General features: G+C 36.2%; 1 long non-coding RNA gene and 1 other non-coding gene across 2 annotated transcripts; both read right to left on the reverse strand.

Annotated features, from left to right (window-relative positions):
• Nucleotides 1-9,699: 9,699 nt before the first annotated feature.
• TRNAI-AAU (transfer RNA isoleucine (anticodon AAU)) lies at nt 9,700-9,773 on the reverse strand. Its single transcript has one exon. It is a non-coding gene; the product is annotated as a tRNA-Ile (tRNA).
• A 3,660-nt stretch (nt 9,774-13,433) lies between these two features.
• On the reverse strand, nt 13,434-15,532 carry LOC116249512 (uncharacterized). The gene is made up of 2 exons (XR_004171207.2): nt 15,184-15,532; nt 13,434-13,814 (listed from the first exon to the last, which is right to left on the reverse strand). It is a non-coding gene; the product is annotated as an uncharacterized LOC116249512 (long non-coding RNA).
• Nucleotides 15,533-16,125: the final 593 nt, after the last annotated feature.

A 16,125-nucleotide genomic window follows, 5' to 3' on the forward strand; every position in this document is an offset into this window, starting at 1 on the left:
AGTGCATCACTATTATGTAATATGTGTTGTTTGTGAAAAAAATCAGGATGCCTGTTGACAACGAGCATATGGAATCTGGCCTTGTCAAAACTCTAATTTGTCCAATGCGACAATTGTGTGCCTGCAATGTAAGTGCGTTAATTGGTTTTTCATTCCAAAGATTAGTATGCTTGTTATAATATATTCCCTTTCTGGTATGAGTTGTGATTTATAAAATATCCATTGGCTAAGTGAGTAAGCTGTAAAAAGGATCCCTATCTAAAAAAAAAAAAAGGAGGTCTTTCATAATAATATTCAACACCATGAGTGTTGTTCTGAACGGGGAGCAATGGAATACACCATTGTGGTGAAGGCATTATGGCATTAAGATTTCCGAGGTTTAGCCAAGGCTTAGCTCAGGACCCCACTACTCGTCGTATTTGGTTTGGTATTGCTACCGCACATGACTTGATGATATCACCAAGGAACGTCTTTCCAAGTTTCTATTTCATCCTCCACCTATTGATGAGGTTCATTAAATTTGTCATTGATTAAGATTATGGACCACTCAAGTTAATGACAAAAATACCAAATGTTCCGTGAAAGTAGAGTTACTTTACTTGGAGCTAAGATATAAAATTTAAAAATATAAGATGATTTTGAAAACTAAATAAATAATCCATTTTTTACAAAAAAGTAAAAAAGTTGTCAACACAATCTGCCAAACTATTCTCAAATGATTTGTATCCTGTCGACACGGATGGAGGTGTAAATTATCAAAAAACACAAGACATAACTTAATGTGGTTTGGTTCATAAAGAACCTACATCCACAAATCTCACTTTGATTTTAGTGCGGTTTGGTCCAAGAGAACCTATGGATACAGATGCCACTCTATCCTTCTTGTCATTCAAGACGGGAGTTTTCGTTAAATACAGAGGCCATTGGGTTTATATGAACAATCCCACGAATGAAGGGACTTAATTTAATTTTTATATAATGGATTTAAAACGTTTCTTAACCTTTTGGTATTTTGTGGAACAGTTTATAGTTTTCATCCACTGCATATCTTAATGATGCGTCTCTCCTTGCACCTGCCACTTTTGATTTGCACATATATCACTTTTGAAGATGCTTTCACACACCCGACTAATGTTCCATTTGCATCTTCGAGCAATATATATGACAACTAAAGTTTGTGCAGGCCAATCAATTCTAACAAGTTTGGTGAGGATGCCTCAGGATAGAGCCACATGTGGGCAATTGCCCACACATCTCAACAAAATCCATTATTTATATATTTGTCAACCCCAAATTTTTGCATGTTTACGAATAAAATGCCATTTATACCGTTCAAATAAATAAATAAATAAATAAATAAATAAATAAATAAATATATATATATATATATATATATATGGTGAGTGCCCTTCAGCTAAACATGTCTGGCTCTAACACTGCTTCAAGATGAAATGCATTTGATACTCGGTTATTTCATGGCAAGTTTGCCCGCGATACAATTGATGGTGATCGACTTTTATGCACTTGCTTTTCTTGTGAAAGGTTAGAAATTGAGCAGCAAGACATGCTGCTCAGACATTGCCACACCAAACAAGAGGAACTATGATTTCAGTAATTCTTAACTCATGTAGAAGGAAATTCAACCAAGTAATCTCAGCAATTGTATTGGCAATTGTTCGATATATAGACCTGGTACTATATGAAACTGTCTATTTTTTCTTTCTTAAAAGTTGGTGCGAGTGGAGAACTCAATACACGATGGTCGACTCCATTTGCCCTATGCTTAACTTTGCTTATGCTGAAAGCTGAAAAATAGGAAGGTCAAAGGTCTCTCTCTCTCATTTCCTAATACTAATTGGCCTTTAAGGAAAATAACTTTCAATTTGTATGAAAACAAGAAAAGTATTTGGGCTTTCTTCTTCTGATTTATTACATGTTGAAATCAGGTCTGAATCGAGAAACTTAATTACCTATCCAGTGTCTTAAGCCTTTGTGGCTGGCTAGTACGCTGGCCCTTGGTACTATATATACATGCTTTGGCGTGCGCAAAGAGTTGATACCCCTAGAGCTCATTGATGTATAATGCCTTAAAGCATGTTAATCATGTGGTTTTTGTTCAAGGCATATTCTCTTAACCTTTCTGGTAGACAACAAAGGTTAGATTGGACATTTTTAAGGATCCAAATCCTACTCAGGTCTCTTATTATACGAAACCAAATCTGACCTGGTTTAATTACTTCATGCATCTGACGAAACCAGTTTTGACTGAGATGGTCAGATACCTGAACTTAACTCTTCCTATTGTTGTTCAACCTTTTTTTTTTTTTTTAACTGATAGTAAATACCCCTTTGTAGAATAGATCAACTATTATTAAAATTGGTACGAATTGGCCAACTTGAGTCGGCTGATCGAGTCGAATAAGGAATAATTTGATTAGATACAAGTAAACTTCTGGGGTTTCTTAGAATCGGTTGATTTTTATGAAAATTGGCTTATCAAATAGAATTGTCAGAGTCTACCTGGATAAGGTCATGGCTGGTCATTATATGCTGTGTTCCAAACATTTCGTTTGTGTTTGTGTTTCATGGGGCAAACCTGCATAAATCTTTATACTTTTGGCTTGAACTAATTTTTTATCTTTCTGATGCACAAATCCATCCTTTTTTGTGCACTCAATGAAATCATTACTCAGATACTGCAATTGTCCTGCATGCTTGTCATCATACTCAGTAGTTGGACCATCAGATCGAGATTACACAAATGTGCATTCGCCTTTGTGTTTTTTTCTCTTGTTCCTTTGACCACAATAGGGTTGTACCTTATACGTTCAAGAGTTGTTGAAGATGGAAGAAGAACTTCAAGTTCTGATACCAATCCGATACAGCGATTAAAGGTACCATGAAACATTAACTGGATTCACCTGAGCATGTATATGCTTTCCATTAATTCATTCATAAGTTACCATACAGAAGGTTAGAATAAGTGAAAGAGCATGGAGAAATATATGTTTTTGTTTAGCTCGTAACATGGATGTTTTGATATACGTTAATGTTTTGATATATTTTATTGTTATACATGTAAGTGCCCTAAAGAAATTAAAGGTATTAAATGAATGCTCCTACGGAAAAAAAAAAAAATAAATTCTGACTTCCTCTAGTGAGTGGTATGCTCTTTTTGAGGGATTAATCAGCTATGAACAAATATGATGTGAGCAGGCTGATACGGTGTGGATATAAAAAATAGTGGAAACTTGAGGTCTGGATTTGAAATTATGACAGAAGGGCAATTTAAATCAAATTTTCCTCCTTTCTTTTTATTTTTTATTTTTAAATAAAAAATAGTCATACCGTGCTTATGGGGTGAGTAGGAGGAGTCATCCTATCATCTAGCCGAAAGCCATTCATTTCTCGCCTTCTTTTACAAAATACTACTTGCGAAGAGTAGGAAGACCTCCTTCTTTCTAGTTTTTATATACGCTTTTCTCATGCATCTACTTTGTTTGTTCTTAGTTAATAAATAAATAGGGTTGGGGGCCCCAAGTCCAACCTCCCAGCGAGATTGAATCACAGCCCGAACTCTCTTAGAAGCGTTTTGATTTGCACCAATTAATTTTGAAAATTTCAGAAAAAAGGTCTGCAGATGACTTTATTGAAAACTATATACATCTTTGCTACTAACTAACTAACTAACTAAATTCATCAGTAAATAGCACCCGCATGGTCACTCGCTAGCGCGTCACTAATAGCTAAATGGTGACTGATGAAAGCAGAAGATCACTAATAACATTCATATAGCAAGATTTTGCATTCGGGCCACTCAGTTTAATTGAAAGCGTGGAAATGGATCAGATTCGGGTTGGATATTTGCATTCGACTTGAATAGGGCGTTATCTATTCAGTGGTTTCATCATTTAAGAATGATACTGATACAGCATGTGGACGTTTTACCCAAGCAATTGAGTTCAATGCTGGGGCGCAGCATTAATGATATGATTAGTGTACTGTTATTTTGGTGGAAAAAGACGACTTTGAGTCAACTCCGCGTACCATTAATGCTCCACGACATGCCCCGTCGTCGTTTCACGCTAGAATAGATACGGGTTGCCCATGCTGGGCTCGGTCTCATTGATTGCCCTTTCTTTCAATTTTGAGCCTTCCGGTTTAGTTTAAAAGTAAATGCAGTAGATTGCAGTTTGCATTCAAACATGACCCGTCATCCAATACCTAAGCTCGTAACATGGATGGATTGCCTACTACTAATTCATGGGCATGGTTTCACGCTTGCCATAATTTTTTGTCATATATGTTTTCTTTTACCACGTCGAGTTAAGCCTGGGCGGGCATCCGGCCCGGTCCAGCTCGATAACAAGTTGAGCCAGGGCCCGGGCTCGACTCAAAAAACCCGAGCTCGAGTTCGGCCCGATTAAATTTAAAAATATATTTTTAATATAAAATAAATATATAAATACAATGAATTATAATAAAATATTATATATATGTATATTAATAAAAAATTAAAAATAAATTATCGGCCCACTTAACGAGTCGGGCCGGCCTAGGTCCCTTTTTTCTGGGCTCGGGACCAGGTACCGGCGGCGGCCCAGCCTTACTTTGAGTCCACATACTCCCCAAAAAAAAAAGGTTTTGGGTCTGACCTATACAGATAAAACAAGTTCTCCTAGTGGAATTTCCAAACTTCATTGAAAATGAAGATTTGGAAACAATTTCGTCAGATATGCATTGGGAGTAGCTTTGTTATTGTCTATACCAAACGCATAAATGGCAAGGACTGATTACTTGTTCCAACAATATTACCTTGAATGGCCTGCACCAAATGCAGTGGGGAAGCCATAAATTTTTTTGGTTATGGGGCATTGTTGTAGAAATTCTTATTTTTCAAAGGGCACAACATATATAAATAAGTAAATAATTATAAGACATCTATGTAAAAATATATAAAAATAAATAAAAAATTTGTTGCTGGCCTATATGTAGCTCTGTTACTGACCAAATGCAGTTAAATTCAAAAGACGCGTACCTACATGGCAGAATGAATCTCATTGTTGTATGTGGGAGAGAGTTTCTTACGACCACAGCTATGGCATGGTCTCTAGCCTCCATTTCTATGATTTCGACCTGGAGGTAAGTGAGCTAGACCCTTCCTTATTCGAGCTTCGCCGCCTCTGCTATCTTGATCTCAGCGTCGATTTAATTAGCTGTGGGAGATTGCCTGCAGCTGACTGAGCTGACTTATCTCAGGCTTGCGGATTCCATGGTCTCATTCCCGAACCTTTCAAACAACTTTTCAAACATGCCACCTTACTATCATTGAAACTGTCTATTTTTCTTTGAACTAAAGAGTTGGTGCGACTGGAGAATTCAGTACACGATGGTCGTCTCCATTTGCCCTAAGCCCAACTTGCTTACCCTAAAAGCAGAAAAATAAGGTCAAAGGTCTGTCTCTCATTTCCTTTTACTAACTGGCTGTCTTTATAGGCACTGCCTAATGAACTTGAACTCGTGTCACAACTTGGATATTTGAAAACGTGAGAAGCTTGAGCCTACATGAAGCTCAAAAAACAGAAAAGAGACTCAAGAAGGCTCGACCATGTTCACTTAATGGACCAACCACAACTTAAAACATTGAAACAGCACAAAATTACATACATGGAGGCAGCGTATATAACCAGCTTCGTGCAAACAATGCTAAAGTCTATGTGCAAGTCTCCATAACTTTTTCAATCAACAATCAATTGCTGTTGACATGGACATAATTATTTTGTTGATGATCCATTGGTTGACTGCTAACAAACCTGCTGTAGGTCAGTTGGATTTGTCCTAACATCAAAACTTAAAGTTGGGGAAGTTGGTGCCTTTGGGCAGCAAAATCTCTTTTGAGCTACTAGGAGGGTGTGAAGCTGAACTTGAACCAGTGGGTAGTAGGACAACTACTGCCCTCTTTTATGAGAATGGCAAATTTGTTGATGGAATCGCTGTCCACAAACAAATATAATGGTCTGACCATTTTTTTAAATGTAATAATCTTATTGAAATAATATAATATATTTTTCATAGTATGCAGCAATAGATTTCACAATCTATGTGTCTTAGTACTGTAATCAAATGTAGAGACTTCTCTGCTAGTAAGTCCAACGAAATTTTGACTGGCAATAAATGAAAGCCATAACTAGATGGCAGTATGGCATCACATTCAAGTTATTTTCTGAAATTGCTATTTAGATCTTTTCATGGGACTTTCAAACAAAATGTTGAGGGAATCATGATGTGTTCATAATGGCATTTTATCATGATATCAAGAATATAGAAAAAGTGTTGATTTTCTATTTTGTTTCTATGTTATGCCACTATATATATTCCTCCTTTTCAACTGAGATTTTTCCAGGAAAAAAAAAACAGAATCACAAGTTTGCCATGCTGAGATCTTCTTTGATGCTGGCAATGTGATTATGATTAATCAGTCTTCTTGAGGTTGAACTAAACGCAGCAAAGAGCCTCGTTTTGCCCATGTTTCTATATTTATATACTAGTATATGAAAACTCTTGTTTGGCCAGCATAATAACCAAGTTGATTCTAATACTATTTGCCTCATCACCAAAATAGTATAGCAGAATGTTTGTTTGCATCTCAAAATTAATTTTGGTTTTCGGAGTAGTGCAAAAAAATCAAGTTTTTGTTGTTAAAAGAGAGAGAAATGGACTCACCTATCGGTACGAGGTCCGGTCATTCCTAATTTATTTGTTGTGGGTAACCAAACCAAGAACTAACATTTTGTTTTGCACATTTCAATATTTTAAAATGTTATCTTAAAACCTTGTATGCATATGCATGTGTGCTCAAGTTAAGAAAATTTTTTAAGGTATTGAAACAAATTTTAAAGAGATTAAATTAGACTTGGTTAAAAATATTGTGCCTTAGGTTTAGGACTATGGTGTTAAAGGTATTTAATGAACTCCAAATGATAGCAACTTTAGAAAGTTGAGATTGGAATGTAGAAATAGTTTAATTAATAAATTACTCCAAGATATATACTTTTGAAATCATTTGAGTTTCTCAAATATTGTCATCAGAACTCAAAGTTTTCAACTTATTTAAAGAAATATGATTGAAAACATATTTGTAAATTGCTTGTTTTAAAAAAACGTGGCTTCAGTTTGTCATGCTTTGTAGAAACAACTTTTTCAATTTTTTTTTTTTTTTTTAGAATAAGATTTTGAATTAGATGGGCAATGACCATAGTTCAATTCATCATAGGGCCATAAAGAATAGACTTTACAATATTGAAAGAGTTTTAAAAATCAAAATTATAGTGAAAAAGAGTAAAAATTTGATTTTTGAAACAAGAAAATACTATAATTTATATAACTCTTTTCCTTAAATCTTAAGTAAGTTTCAAGATTTTGCCATAATTAGATTGTTATCTCATTAGAGTTTGATATTGTCTTACTTAAGTTTCTTAGATACGTGTTTGTGAGCATTTGTGAATCTCATAAGTGATTATGTATATATGTTTCTTAAATTCTATATGCAAGAGATAACAATTCCAAACTTCAGATACATCTATAAAGTAACAAAAAAGCAAAATTTATTAGAAATGGATAAAGGTAAATCTCATTTATCAATTCGCTCAATGGCTTTTTTGGAAAATATAGGTAGGCCATGGAAGAGTAGAAAAAAATTGAAAGATTGAAAAATGGTGGAGAATAAATTTGTGATTTGAAAGATCAAAATAATATGGTCAATGCAAATTAGCATGCACATCAAGTGTATTTAAATATTTACTCAGTTGGACAGTTAGACATGTCCACAAACAATCAAAACATCAACATAGAGAGATAAAAATAAAAATATGAGGAGAAATAGAGAACATATAGAGAGAAATTAAAAAAGAGAATGAGAGAAATATAGAGGGAAATGAAAAGATATGTAAAAGAGAAACTAAGATTTAAAGAAGGGAGAGAAAGAGAGAAATTTGAAAGAGAAAGAATTAAAAAGAGAGAGAAATAAAAAAGAGAGAAATAAAAAGAGAAGAATAAAAATGACAGATTAAAAGAGAGAAAGAAATAAAAGGAGAGATGTTCAAATGAGAGACATAAAAATTAAAATGAAAGAGAAACAAGTTAAAAATGTAAGAAAAATAACTTTGAAAGAGAGAGATGAAAAAAAGAGAAATGTTGAGAGAAAAAGAGAGAGAGAAATATGCATAAAGGTCCGAGAAGAAAGAAGATAAATTAAGAGGAGAGAAAACAATATTTTTTAAAGAGAGATGAAACCATGTTTAAAACATAGGAAAGAGATTAAAAAGCTACACTTGCCTTGGTCGTGCTCCCCAAATATTAAGGAAGATCATTAACAACAAAGAGATCTCTAGGTATTCATTGGCTTGACATAAAAATAAAGATAAAAAAGTTCAAATAAACGATAGAAAAGCTAACAATGAGAAAAAAACAAGTTAAGAGAGAGATAAGCGAGTTAAAAGAAAAGGAGAAACAAGTTAAAATGATAAAAACATATGTTAAAAATGAAGGAGAAAGATCTTAGTCAAAATAAAGAATGAGGAGAATCCCTGCCTTGGTCATGCTACGGGAGCATCACGGTAGATCCTTATCTTCGGAAAGACTCTAGACCTTCCTCGGCTTGGCGTAAAATAGAAAGAGAAATACAATAAAAGATAATGAAATAGACATTAAAAAAGAGAGAAAAATAAGTAGAAAAAGAGACAAGGAGTGGCTAGAAATGAAGTCTATATTCCTTGTTATGATGGATTCCAAGGCTCATAGAGGATGGCTCCAGCTCGTTGAAGACGACCCATACAAGTCCAAAAGGAGCACCTACGAGGTCCTCTCATTGAAAACATAAGCTTGATATTGAAAATCAAGAGAGCCAAACAAAAAAAAAAAAAAAAATTGAAGAAGAAGACAATGAAGTTAAAAGAGGAGAGAGAAAGCTCAAAAAGATGATGGATTGATGTTAAATGAGAAAAGTGAAAATGACATTTATAATAGAAGAAGACTCAAAGGATTATGATCTTTCTTAATGAAATTAGCCATCAACTAGTCACTCTTGACTCAAAATATGCTTAAAAACACTGATAAGGTCAAATTGTCCAAAAATGGGTTGATTGGAGGGTGGACTGCACAATGGAGCAATGTCTAGAATTGAGATTTGGATTTGAAATTCTATTTTGGATCTGGCTGAGAATTTGCATTTGAATATGGATCTAGGGGTCTGTTTTGGATGTAGAACCAGAATTTGGATTTGAATCTAAGTATGGGATTTGTTTTGGATCTAGAGCTGTAATTTGGATTTAGATATAGATCTAGGGATCGATTTTGAAATTGAACCAAGGATTTGGCCCTGAATTTGGATCTAGAGCTGTAATTTGGATTTGGATATGGTTTTATAGATCTGTTTTGAAATTGAACCTAGGATTTGGACCCAAATTTACATCTAGAGGTTTGTTTAAATTAATAGGCATTATTAATGATCGTGCTAAAGTAGAAGGATCATTTTGGGAAATCTAAAATTTAAATGAAGAACAAGAGAGAAAGGCCCCACCAATCACATTTCATTCTTTATTAGAGTGCTACTTGAGCAATATAGTCAGGCATACAAAAGTTTGTAGAAGTAAAAGCCTCTTGTTACAGTACGAAAAATAGCAGACGGAAAACGTAAATGAGTGGCCCATGCAGGTCTCGAACCTGCGACCTTCGCGTTATTAGCACAACGCTCTAACCAACTGAGCTAATAGGCCACTTTCCTCCTTTAAATCCTCATCAGTTGTTATTGCTTGACGAGAAGATTCGGACAACGCCAACAGTTTGTATTCGGAATTCGGTTGGTCGGACTTATATAAGGAGCGGAATACGCACACTGATTCAAAAAGTTATGTGATTCCATCTGATATTTGAATCAATCCAATCACTTGTAAAAAATTTACAGCGCGTTTGGATGTCCGAAAATGGCATATTGAAGCAGGAAAAAAAAAATTGTTATTTTGCTTCCAAAATGTTGTTTTTGGTGTGTTTGGTTGGACTGAAAACCCGTTCCAAGTTGTCATCCAAACATGTTCCAAAATCAGATTTCCGCAAAAATCATTTTTCAAGGCGTTATCGAATGCAACCTTAATAACTTGGTCTGGTGTTTCAAACATTTCAATCCGAATTCTCCTCCGCTTGGGTTTGTTTACTGCAGACATGAGATTCAGGGTGAACTCATATCAACATGGATCTCAGACATGTAAATTTAATTGGGTCTTGCCTAAAGCTGACCTTAAATCCGTGGCCTTTAATATATCGTATGAATTTAAGATCCATGTATTGAGATCCCCTGTTTGGTTAAAATGAAGATCTTACATGTACGGCTGCACACGAGCTGAATCGTGCTCCATAGAACAGGCTCGAGCACGATCTCAACTCATTTAACTTGTTTAACTCGTTTTTGTTAAGCATTTCTTTTAACTCGTCAACTCGTTTAGCATTTCTTTTAACTCGTCAACTCGTTTTACTCATTTGGTTGCTACTCGTTTAACTATTGTTTCATTATATTTCTACAATGTAGTTAAGCTCTAATCAGTTCTTACAACTCGAACTTGATTCGTTTAACATTTGGACCATAAATTTGAACTACAACTTGTTCAGGAGGAGTTTGACAAGGGAGAGTTTTAAATGAGCTCAAGCTGGTTTGACTTCTTGTGCAGCCCTACTTGAGTGGCACAACTTTTAAAGCAACTTATCAAATATGGCCTATGACCCTATCCAACCCCACTGGACACTTTTTTTTTCTTTTTTCTTTTTTTTTTTTCCTTTCTGGTGGCAGTGAACCCTGCCATGGACCGGACCACTTGACTTGGCATCTCTCCCACCAGATCGGCGCAGCAACCATTTGCTTAAGGATCCTAAACTGGCGGAACCAGAGTTGCTCAGCAAACACCTTTGACTATCACCAATTTGAACACTTCTTTAGCTTTAGGTTCGATATGCCTGACGCCTGAGTCAATGTAGTGGGGAAACTGAAACAAGACTGCCAGCCATTTAGGTGGGTCTGGATGCATCTTTACTGAATTAGCTGACTTGTATCGAGCTTATGGAAAACCGATTCGATTTTGTTGCAGATTCACGAATGACCACCTGTAAAGTTTTCACTAATTTTCTGTATTTGTAATTATCTTTATACATTTCTTCATTTATTTCTTGAAAAATCAACTTTTAAATATTGTCAGCCAAGTCGCCTGAATCCGATTCCTTGAATTGGCAGCCTCATCGATTCGGTTTAGAAGCCGGTTGTTATGACACTACTTATCAAAAGTCCACTGATGCAGCCCATATATTAAGTTTGAGCATCGGGTCAGCCGGATAGAGTTGGGCCCGGGCCGGCCCGACATTCAAAAACTGGGCTCGGACTCAGCTCAACTTGGAAAATCCGAGCACAAGCCCTGCCCAATTAAATTTAAAAATATATTTTTAAATATAAAATAATATATAAATATAATTAATTGTAATAAAATATTATATATATATTAATAAAAAATTTAAAAACCAATTATTGGGCCCACCCTGACTGGCCCGATATGATCCCTTTTTCCCGGGCCAAGGCTCAGGCCCCAGTCGGGCCGAGTACCGGGCACCCAGCGGAGGCCCAACCCAGTGCTCAGCCTTATCATATATGGGTCTAGTGTCCTTGTGTGGAAAACGTCAAGCCCCCTAACTAAGAGCAACACCATGACAGAGAAAAGGGTCACAATTGCAAACAATACCAACAAAATGTCCATGCTCATTGCTAGCTAGTGGATTTTAGTGTGAGACAATTCTCTCTCTCTCTCTCTAAAAAGCTCTTGTTGCCACCAATTACATGCTTTTTTTATTCACATGAGTGCCTCTTAAAATATAAAAACTTCTGAAAGAGTGTACTCTCAAGCAACCTTATAGTTGAGGTTCTACCTTTTTTTTTTAAGTTGTCTAAACATACATTTTTTTTAAGTTGTCTAAACATACAATACATCATTCAACTTAAATGTCATGTTTAGCACTATTGACAACAAACACATAAAAGTGTGACAATGTCCACAATATTAGAATCTTGGACCCCTTGAGTGTGGGGTATTTCATTTTATTAAATGTATTTATATTTTTTTACTAAAAATGTAGCTTTGAAAGACATTGGTTTTGAAAAATATTGAGCAGTTTTTTTTTTTAAGAGCAAAATTTTCAACGTCTCAAAATATTTGCGTTATTTGATCAGTTATTTGTTATTTGCAGCATTACGTAATGTATTTCTTAGTCGTTCCATCCAATGTTGTAAAAATTGTTTTCGAACTTGAATCAGTGAGCTTATAATTCAGCAAATCGACTGAATTGAATCAAAATTGAAATCGTATTAATTAAAATTTTATATTTTTATTCACAAATAAATAATAAAAGAAAGTTAATAATAACGTTCATACTTTGAAAATACTATCTTAATAATTACGAAATATTTCTGTCTTTCTCCTGGAATGAATAATCATGCCTTAATTTTATTTCTTTCGATTTTTTTTCCTGATCTGCTTTTCTTTTTTTTGTGTGGAAAAAACAACTTTTTGTTATCGGCCGTAATTCACATGAAACTGAACCACCCCAGACTTAGATCTGTGACCATTTAAACGATGTATAGAAATTGGAAACGCATGTCAGAACCCAACTCAGAATAGATAAATAAAACATGAATAAAGTTACGTTTTTGCCTCTTATATCCAAAAGCGCTGTAAGTATTAAGTCACCTGGTCCTCATATGCTTTTTTTTTTTCTTTATTAAGGTACATATATTAGATTTTTAAATTATTTCCACCTTTACGTGCCACAATTTTTAAAATTGACTAATTTTTTTATTTCAGATTCTTAATTGTTTATGCAAATGATTTCTTAACTTTTGTAGGTATCTCTAAGAAAGAAACATTTTCCTTTATTGCTTCATCGATGAGTGAAATTTGAAACTAATTTGTTCCCCTAACCACCAAAATTTTTCAGGTGAATGAGAAGAGTGTCGTATCTCACTAGGGCTGAACACGAGCCGAGTCGAGCCCGAGCTCGGTCAGCTCGAACTCGGCTCAACTAAATAAGACACGAGCTCGACTCGACTCGATTATAACTCGACTATCCTGGCTCGAACTCGACTCGATAGTCAATGGTCGAGCTCGAGCTCGGCTCGATTAAGCTCTTTTAGTTGCATCCTAACTTGTTGAGCTCGAGAGGCTCGAAGTCGTGAGCTCGTTTAATATTACTCATTTCTAGTTTTTCAAGAATAGTTTCTTTTTAATGGTAGGCAGCCACGGCGAATGGACGAAATGACTTTGGGAATAAACGATAATCAGACGAATACTATGTACTTAAGGAGGTTGAGGATAACCTCATATCTTTAGGAGTTTTGCACACAAATGTAAACTAAAAACAACATTAGAAGTGGACTTTTTATCATTATCCATGCTATACAGGTTAGAGTCCTAAAAGGCAACAAATCAACAATTTGTCATTGACATATTTTGTTCAAATAGTTGTAGAAACAAACCCGAAGACCAATACAGTTTCAGATCCCACCTGTGCACATATGGCTCCTTTCAAATGCGTCCTTGTACCAAGATTGCCACAGAAGTTGTATAATGAATAGCATCTAGAAGGGAAATACACTTGGGGAATCTCCTTGGTAGCTATTACGAGCAGCAATCAAGTGAAACCACGAGATGCTTCCAAATAAGTGCCTTTGAGAAACACATGCCAACTGTAATAGGTGTTATATGCAGATACTCCCTATGATGCTTGATCTGCTCTAAGCGGGAACAAAGGAAAAAGCATATGAAGCTTCATTGAAGAAAGTTTAAAAGGACCAGAGGACTACTTATTAAGAAATTAAACTAATGTGCTATGAGCAGTAAACGTTGTTGCTTAGGTTGTCACATTATAGTGGTTTAAGCTGCAAATGGCATTCAACAAAATTAGTTTTAAATAACATATGAAGCTTTAGTGCAAATCTGTACATGGATCTTCAATCACTCCTTTTACAGGGAAAGTGCAAGGCAAAGGATTATAATATATTCAACTAACATGAAAAAAAACTGTCAAAATGCTGAAGAATGGAAGAAAATAAAGGCAGAGCAGAAACACAAATCTATCATAAATATGCTGCAACCTTTTCCAAAACACTACACAATGATCATTTATCAATGGAAAACAAAATAAACCTATGTTACATGGAAAACAAAATAAATTTATGTTACATTCAATTACACTGGAAAACAAAGAAACCTATGTTACATGGAAAACAAAATAAATTTATGTTACATTCATTAGTTCTCTTGTTCGTTGTATCTCTCTTAGAAGGTGATCGTTTAGCAATGGGGTTCCATCCTCCTTCCACTCACAACAGCAACACAAACTTATACGGAGGAGGAGAAGACTTCGTGAAAGGCCAAGGAAGAAGGAATCATCCCCATTAATCCCCACGGACAGAGTCACCCTCTAATCGTTTACTGTACAGTCTGTACTGTACCCAAATGGTACTGAAAAAAAAAAACCGACCATCGAACAGAAGGGTAAAAAGAAAATGAAGGAGGCCGAGAGCAACGATGACAGAGGATAACGCAGGTAATCTCCCTCTCAGAGCGTGCTATGCAACCAGACCCTTGAAGGCATTCTGTTGTTTATTTTGATCTTTCTTTAGAAACTCTTCAATAGAATCCTCGACAGGGGTATTTCTCCCCCTCATCCATACCGATTATGTTCAACTAGAACCTTCAACTAAAGGTCGACTCTGTTCTCTATCTCTCTCAGATTCAGATGCAAAAAACACACAGCCAGAAGAGACTTTGCCGACACAAAGATCAGGCCCTCAGGGGTTATTTTCCTTCTCAATGAAAACAGAAAAATTGAAACCCTTCAACAGACCCTAGACTAGTATCCTCGATAGGGGTATCTGTTTCCCTAGTCGAGTAAGGGTCGGATGAATTCGACTCTATCCTTTGTCCATTTCAGACTCACATACGAAAAACACAAGATGAAATATCACATTCGAAAGAAGATCAACTGATCTATCTATCATGCTTCGTGAAGATATCTAGCATGTTCAATAATTGAATCGAGAGTATGTTCATGTGTGCGCTTCACAGGTACCAAGGCAGAACTGAACAAACCTACTTGGATTCGAAGAACCTTTGGCTCTGGCTGTTGGATAAAGCAGTGGGTTGTCCTCAGGCAACTGCAATCGGCCTTCCAGTATGCAGCAGCCAGCAAGTCCACCACCAACGGAGATTCGCCGGAGAAGAGAACGAGAAGTAGAAGAGACGGAGACCGAGAGGCGAGAGAGGGAGAGTCGGCGTCGGAGAAGAGCGCATGCGAAGATTCGCCGGAGAAGCGCAGAGCACAGGCGGAGATTCGCCGGAGAAGAGAACAAGAGAAGTAGGAGAGACGGAGACCGAAAGGCAAGAGAGCTCAGAGAGGGAGAGTCGGCGTCAGAGAGAAAGGGAACGAAAAAAAGAAAGGGAAGGAAAAGAGAAACCCTAAACCTTTTTCCTGCGAGACAGCTGAACCGGTTTTTTTAAAACCGATATGTTAATCGAGCCGAGTCTAGCTTTAACGAGTCGAGTTCAGTGAACTCGAGCTCGACTCGATTACTTAAACGAGTTGACTCGTAAACTCGAGCTCGACTCGTTTAACTAATGAAGCAGCTCATTTAACTTTCGAGTCGAGCTTAAACAAGTCGAGTTTGAGTAGCTCGACTCGTTGTGCAGTCCTATATCTCACTGCATTCATAAGAATCGAAGTGCCCTTCCCCTCTCCTTGTCCCTTGAATTCAAGCTGCATTAATATATGGTATTGGACTCTGTGCATAAGTGCCATCTTATACATTGGTACATCACTTTATAACCTCACTGATATAACGGCAAAGCACTCATGAAAAATGTCGGTGCCAGCTCTGCCTTGTACACTCCCACTCCCAGCTGCAAAAGCTTTCAATAAAAGTAGGCTGGGCATTGGGCTGGGCCGGGCGGGCTGAGTCGGGCTTTGGGGCTGGCTGGGCCTGTTCGCAACAAAATCTATATGACATTGAACAACAAAAGAAAAGGTAGAGCACACTAT

Source organism: Nymphaea colorata, chromosome 3 (assembly GCF_008831285.2).
Source record: "Nymphaea colorata isolate Beijing-Zhang1983 chromosome 3, ASM883128v2, whole genome shotgun sequence".
NCBI lineage: Eukaryota > Viridiplantae > Streptophyta > Magnoliopsida > Nymphaeales > Nymphaeaceae > Nymphaea > Nymphaea colorata.